The sequence below is a fragment of the Mustela nigripes genome, chromosome 10 (assembly GCF_022355385.1).
Source record: "Mustela nigripes isolate SB6536 chromosome 10, MUSNIG.SB6536, whole genome shotgun sequence".
Classification (NCBI taxonomy): Eukaryota; Metazoa; Chordata; class Mammalia; order Carnivora; family Mustelidae; genus Mustela; species Mustela nigripes.
Window position 1 is genome coordinate 262,241 of NC_081566.1, and position 7,969 is coordinate 270,209.

General features: G+C 43.7%; 1 protein-coding gene across 1 annotated transcript in view; it reads right to left on the bottom strand.

The window, feature by feature from the left end:
- Window positions 1–5,025, bottom strand: part of ADCY10 (adenylate cyclase 10) — a 68,080-nt gene extending 63,055 nt beyond the window's left edge. The window contains exon 1 of the mRNA XM_059414218.1: window positions 4,908–5,025. The gene's annotated coding sequence lies outside the window, so the exon portion shown is untranslated. The remainder of the gene's footprint in view (window positions 1–4,907) is intronic.
- Window positions 5,026–7,969: the final 2,944 nt, after the last annotated feature.

Sequence of the window (7,969 nt, forward strand, 5' to 3'; positions counted from 1 at the left end):
CCTACGCGGGGCTTGATCCTAGGACCCTGAGATCGTGACCTGAGCCGAAGGCAGAGGCTTTAACCCACTGAGCCATCCAGGCACCCCAAGGGCAGACTAATTCTTAACGTGTCCTCTCGGAAGCGACATATTTCTCTTCCACTCACAGGACACTGGCCAAAGAAAATTATGTGAGCATGATTTCCCGTAAGTGTGAAAGTACAATTTTATGGTGTGCAGTGGGAGACAGAGTGGGAATATTTGTAATAATTCAGATATGTGCTGGTAGGTGAGCACTTAGATCAGCAAGAGGTGGTTGAAAGGAACCAGACTCAAAGGTATGAGCGAAGTGATCTCCTTTTTTGAAGAGTTATTAAACTTTTGCATCAAGAGAATACTGTAGATAAAACATAACTCAACTTTAGCAAGGCATTTAGCCAATTTCCCACATCCTTGTGGGTAAGATACTAAAGTTTAGGTGATAAAAACATAGTTATCTGTTAACGTAGTCAACAATCTTACCTAAAGGCTATTGATTCATGTTCTATAGTCCACTCAGAAGGAAGCCTCCATGGGCAGGCCAGAGGCCTTAAAGATACAACTAGAGAAAAAGTCAATGTCCTGAATACAGAATCAGGATCCTAAAAAGATTTTATTTATTTATCTGACAGAGAGAGAGAGAGAGAAAGTGCACAAGCAAGGGAAGTGGCAGGCCGAAGGAGAAGCAGGCTTCCCGCTCAGCAGGGACCTTGATGTGGGTGGGGCTGGATCCCAGGACCCTGGGATCAAGACCTGAGCCAAGGGCAGACGTTTAACCAAATGAGACAGACACCCAGGTGCCCCAAGATCTTAAAATATCTTAATTGACTGAAATAATAATAAAATTTCAGAAGAACAAAGGCGAAGTTCTATATGTAGAATTTTAACGAAATCAAATGCATTAGCATATGGTGTGCTAAACTAGATTTACTGCAAATTCCATGCTATCTTATATATATATATTTAAAGATTTTTAAATTTATTTATTTGACAGACAGAGATCACAAGTAGGCAGAGAGGCAGGCAGAGAGAGAGGGGGAAGCAGTCTTCTTGCTGAGCAGAGAGCCCGATGCAGGACTCGATCCCAGGACCCTGAGATCATGACCTGAGCTGAAGGCAGAGGCTTTAACTCACTGAGCTGCCCACTGAGCCACCCAGGCGCCCCCCCATGCTATCTTTTAAAAAACACTTTTATTAAAGCATATCATAGGAAAATGAATAATTCATAAGTATACAGTTTTATGAATTATTATAAAGTGAACCACCATGTAGTTGCTACTGATATCAAGAAAGAGAACATTACCAGCACTACGGAAGCTCCTTTCATGTCATGGCCCAGGCACACCCCCACTCTTCTTCCCCAAGGTAACCCCTTCTTTTCTTTTTTTAAGATTTTTACTTATTTGGCAGAGAGAGACAGACACCAAAAGAGGGAACACAAGCAGGGGGAGTGGGGGAGGGAGAAGCAGGATCCCTGCTGAGAAGGGAGCTCAATGCAGGGGCTCGATGCTGGCACCCCGGGATCATGACCCGAGCTGAAGGCAGACTGAGGTCAATGCGCCCCCCCTGGGCGCCCTGCCCTTCTCTTTACTTCTAACACCATAGGTGACCTTTATCAGTTTTTAAAGTTTACATAAATGGAATCATACTATATATACTTTTTCTCTAATGTTGGTGATATTCATCTGTGTTGTATGTATATCAAGAACCTTCCTTTTCAGTGCTGTCTAGTACTCCACCAATTGATTACACCACGAGTACTTATCCACTGTACTGCTGACCTTTTGGCTGTTCTCAGTCTTAGGCTACTAGAAATAATGCTGTTAAGAACACTGCTGTACATGTGTGCACTGTGCTTGGGCATCTACTTAGGGGTAGAGTTGGTGGGTCACAGGACACACATATATTGAACTTGAGTGGATCCTGCCAGTCTTCCAAACTGCTTGTACCAATGTGTGCCCACAAGCAAGATATCAGACTTCAGAAGCTCTGTGTCCTGGCCGACACTGAGTCTTTCACAGTTTCAGCCATCTTGGCAGGTGAGTGTGTGTGTCTGTATGTCTCCTTGGTGGTACTCATGATATTAAGCACCTTCTCATATGCTTTTTGGCACTTGGGCTACTATGAAACCTGTTAAGGGACATGAGTCATGTTCAAATCTGCTTGGAGCACTGGTTAGTTCTGCCCCCTTTGTTTAAAGGTCAATAATGAATGATGGGAGAGATTGGAAATGTTGTCAGGAGATGATGACATTCGGGTGAAATGCCGGTTATCTTCAAATATTTGGAAATGTTGTGAGGAAACAAAGAGACACAGGTCCCTGTGCAAAGTCTAACGCAGGCCCCCACTTTGCACACACGAATCCCTCTGCTTTCGCCCTCAGGCAGGGACTGAGTGTGGCCGAGCGAGAACGAAGTTCACTAGAGGGTTGAGGAGTGAAGGCTGGAGATGTTTCCTCAGCAGAGTGTCCGTCTGTCAAAGCACGGGTGACCCTGACCGCACGGCCGCGATGCTCCGAGAGGGCAGCACAGGTGTGCGGAGCAGCCACAGCACCGAGGGGGGCTGGAAGAGAAGCCAGGGGGCTGGCGCTCCGTTCCCTCTGTGGCCACCGCTCATGGACTGCTCAACCGTTTTCTCTGCGGCTACCATTTGCGAGACAACCAGAGTGAGCAGGTGGTCACTGGTCACCCACAAGACACAGGACATCCAGCTGAGCTTAAGTCTTAAATGAACGCTGCATAATTTTTAGATATAAATATATTCCAAATGTTCCATCTTCTTCAGCAACCTGCCCCAGCCTGTCGGTTCCGGCCAATACCACCCCCTCCGCAAGTACGCAGTGCGGGCTGCCTCGCTTTGGTTTGAACACCGTGTGGAAAGTGGGTTAGATTTATTTTTTGTTGCTCCAAAAGGAGGAGCCAGGGTCAATGCTGGCAAACTTAACATGTAAACTCCCCAACTAGGCAGTGTAGGAAGCACTAGCTTTCCTTGGGAAGGGCATAGCTGTCTTGCCTGCAAGGTTGTAGTGATTCTTACATTTAATGGAAAGATGATAGCTAAGATTCCATTCTTTTAAATAAGGTGATCTGAGAACTTAGACAGTTTTAAAAAAATATATTTTATTTATTTATTTGACAGAGACAGAGATCACAAGTAGGCAGAGAGGCAGGCAGAGAGAGGGGGAAGCAGGTTCCCTGCCGAGCAGAGAGCCTGATGCCGGACTCGATCCTAAGACCCTGAGATCATGACCTGAGCCGAAGGCAGAGGCTTAACCCACTGAGCTGCCCAGGTACTTGTAGTTTTTTTTTTTTTTTTTTTTAAGTTTACGACTACTAGGCAAGGAAAGCAGATGCATTTGGCCACTAAGATGACAAATGTATGAGGGAAACTAGAGCAATAAAATAATTTGTCGGGGCGCCTGGGTGGCTCAGTCATTGGGCATCTGCCTTCGGCTCCAGTCATGAGGCAAGGGTCCTGGGATCGAGGCCCACATCAGACTCCCTGCTCGGTGGGAAGCCTGTTCTCCCTCTCCCACTCCCCCAGATTGTGTGTTCTCTCTCTCGCTGTCTCTCTCTGTCAAATAAACAAAATCTTAAAAAAAAAAAAAAAAAGAAAATGATTTGTCCATGAGCTGAAGAGGCACAGGCATCCGGGACGAAGACCTGAGTCTGTCTTAGGAACACTCATAAAATGGCAACAGAAACTTTCTATTTTAGAAGAGTAGATGAATATTTACATGTGACACATACATTTCAATTTACTAAGACCTCTTCATGTGCAGCATTTTACATAGGTTGCCTCAAAACAGCACTGTGATGCATGCCCCAGCCCCATTCCATAGACAGAGAAACTGAGGTTCAGAGAGATTAATCTGCCTTAGGCCACACAGCTGGAAGCCCAGTTTGGTGGGATCTGGTTCTTCTTTCTGCCAAACCTTGCTACAACCCACTTGTACATGTTTTATGACAACTTGGGGGTACTTAGGCTAACTTGAGAGTACTTCCAGTGCATGTGGTCATCCAACATTTGGCCAACTCAGTCACAGTCAAGAAGAGAGCGCGCCTGAAAGCCCTGAGGACTGAGGCTATTGGGAAGACGGAAAGAGCCAGCAGGCAGATGAGACCCCAAAGGCAGACCAAGAAAGAGTTTCCTGAAAGAAGGAAGGAGTGTGTGGTTTCATTTTACTTAAAACTCAGCAGTATCCAAAAATGAAAACGAAATTCAAGATCAGTTAGATCCATTATGGTTTCTTTAAGTATCTCTTCTAGAAACTTCTAATGGATTTCAGCTTTCATCCTGTTGTTATCACCATGTAAAATCAGGTTTTACAAGAGCCCAAAGAGGAGATACTCTGAACTTAAAGGGATAATGTCGTGTCAGGAAAACCTGCAGACCACTCGAGCCAAGGGAACTTTTCCTCTGAGTTGTAAGGACATTTAGTATCTGTAAATGGATGTGCCTTATTTTCTATGTAAATATCCTTACTTATCTATTGACCTGCTGTCTTCCTGAGAGTTGTAAACGCCTGTTTTAGAGACCATACTCTACACGGCCTTGTTTCCTTCCACGCCGCCTCACGCGGTACACAGCTGCTATTGGAGGACCAATAAGAAGGAAGCCATCATGGGAGAAGTTGGGGACATTGGTAAATGAAGACGGCAAGCCAGAAAAACAGAGCATCCAAGATACGTAAGATGAGGCAACATTTAAGATTTCAGGTTCTAACCTCACTTCAAAGACTGACACAGAGAGATTTACATCTGTCTATCTAGGGTTCCTAGCCAAGGACTCCCACTTTCCTCTAACGCCGGCAGCCAGCTGGCTTCTCCCCAGAGGGCTGACCTCACCTTCACCTGTGCAGCTGCTCTTCCTACTGAGACTCCACATACCTCCTCTTTCTTCAAGGCAGAGGGAAAGCCAGAGCCTAGATCAGGTACTGGATCTTTCAGGAGTGCAGAAAACAGAAAGAGACCTGGGTGACATTATTCTGAAGACAGCAGAAGTGCCGTGTCTGTGGATGGCCCAGAAAATGACAGTTTTGTCTAAAAGCCGTTTTGCAGGCCACACCCTCCTCAGAAGCTCATTGTTTCATGCTCACTGACCTTGCTTCCGATTGGCTGGCACTGCCCTCCCCTCCCCCACCAGTCCCAGTGGCTTATCTCCTACATGGACTGGTTGGTTCAGGTTCTCCATCTGGACATGTGGGGCAAGGGTTGGGGAGATGGACATGACCCCAAAGTAGTTTTCATAATTCTCTGACCTAGTAGAGGGTGGCTAAAATTAGGCAATAGTTAGTAGGATATCATAAAGCCACGTATCTCCTGAATAAGCAAACACCCAATTTTGATCAATAATGATTATGGCTTTAACCAGGACTATGAAATTTATCAACTCTGCATTCAGAACTTTAGGGATTTTTGTGAGGTAAATTTTTGTTTGAAGAATTACATTCCCTGGCCAAAATTAACAAGACAGTAAACAATGTGTGTTGGAGAGGACGTGGAGAAAGGGGAACCCTCTTACACTGCTGGTGGGAATGGAAGTTGGTGCAACCACTTTGGAGAACAGTGTGGAGGTTCCTCAAGAAATTAAAAATAGAGCTTCCCTATGATCCTGCAATTGCACTACTGGGTATTTACCCCAAAGATACAGATGTAGTGAAGAGAAGGGCCATCTGTGCCCCCATGTTCATAGCACCAATGGCCACAATCTCCAAACTGTGGAAAGAACCAAGATCCCCTTCAACGGACGAATGGATAAGGAAGATGTGGTCCATATACACTATGAAGTGTTATGCCTCCATCAGAAAGGATGAATACCCAACTTTTGTATCAACATGGACAGGACTGGAAGAGATTATGCTGAGGGAAATAAGTCAAGCAGAGAGAGTCAACTATCATATGGTTTCACTATTAGTGGAGCATAAGGAATAACACGGAGGACATGGGGAGATGGAGAGGAGAAGGGAGTTGGGGGAAATCGGAGGGGGAGACGAACCATGAGAGACTGTGGACTCTGAGAAACCATCTAAGGGTTTTGGAGGGGAAGAGGGTGAGGGTTGGGTGAGCCTGGTGGTGGGTATTAAGGAGGGCACAGATTGCATGGAGCACTGGGTGTGGTGCATAAACAATGAATTCTGGAACACTGAAAAGAAATTTAAAAAATAAATAAAAATTAAAGAAAAAAAGAATTACATTCCTGTCTTTTTTTTTTTTTTAAAAAGATTTTATTTATTTATTTTACAGAGATCACAAGTAGTCAGAGAGGCAGGTAGAGAGAGAGAGGGGGAAGCAGGCTCCTGCTGAGCAGAGACCCCGATGTGGGGCTCGATCCCAGGACCCCGAGATCATGACCTGAGCAGAAGGCAGAGGCTTAACCACTGAGCCACCCAGGTGCCCCACATTCCTGTCTTTTTGACTGGTCAAGTGCATTTCTAATCAAATTCACACCAAAGGTAACTTGCAATCCAACGTGACACTGGATTTGGGTTTCTCAGTCCAAAGTGACAATGGCAAATTGTTTCAAGAGGGTTGCATACTTTCTAACAGCTTAAATCCTGTTTTGATTTTCTAGTTGTTCTTATGTATGTCACAACTACAACAAACATTTAAGTGACACTTAGGTAAAACTTGAATTTAAAAGAGTTGAACTGATAAAGCAAGTAGTCATTCTCAAGCAAAGTCCAGTTACAAAACACAGTTGTCTTAAGGGAGGAAAAGATTCATTTAATTATATTTTGTCAAGAAAATTTTCTGATGTTAGTTGTGGAAACCCGTCTTAATAGAATTAGAATCATACCTCATATAATTAAACAGACCCCTTAAGGAGAAAGTCCATTTTAATACCAGTGCTTTCTATTTGCTTCATTATATAAACAAGCTCCAATAGAAACTGTTTTGCTTTATGGAGAGGAACCTGGGCTTGAGGTCAATCCTTGTTAAGATTCAACCTTTCACCATCATTTGACAACTTAAAAAAAAAAAAAAAAAAAGACAACCTGTTTACTATGGAGAAATGCATTGATGCACTTTGGATCAGTGTTTCTTTGAAGTGAATGCCAAACGACAAAAAAAGATCAGGTTAAAGAAATTTTTGTTTTTAAAGAGTCGATCTCTTATTGAACATTCTCCAACCTGCCTTTGGACCCTCACCTCAAGCAGCTTTTCTGCTTTAACCTGTGGAAGCGTCAAGAGACTCAGTAGTGACTACTCCAGAAGGTTTGCAAACAGGTTAACACAGTATGCCCTTTTAGCAGGTATACTTTGGTTCAAGAAAGTACCTTTTGGGTCTACCTTCAATTAATAAGCTTAACATTTTCTGAGACTTCCTATATTTATTTAATTTTACAGCAATCATCAACCAGGTCTTGAGTTAAAACGTTACTTCAATTAATCTTTACAACAACCCTATCACGTACTCTCATATTCCCATTTTACTCTTGAAAACACTAAAGACCAGAGACAAAGGTTAATAAGGTTTCCCAGGTAATCCGTAGCAGAGTTGAGCTGAAATCCAGGCCTATTAGACCTGGCACCCAGTACTTAATTAATGAAGGTTTCCAGAAGGACGGGTTAGAAATTTTGACATAGCAATCACCTCAACTGATCAAGTGATTTGTACCACTGTGAAAGGTACTTTTACAGACTTTAGTACATACATTGGTAGTAAGGACTTGAGGTATATAAATTCTTTTTCAGTTTCTGGGAGTAGCTGTGAGACTGGTCAGTGGACTGTATGTTTCAAGTGGTAATTTCTGATTGGATACTTACTAGAGTCATTTAATTGTTAAGATTCAATAATGGGATGGATTAGAGTTCCGGAGCATAAAGAAAGCATGGGCTGGAGGCCTGTCAATGAACTTCTGAGGATCAAAAGGAAGAGAACTGTGATTCCATCTAAATGCTACAATGAGGGGCGCCCGGGTGGCTCAGTGGGTTAAGCCTCTGCCTTC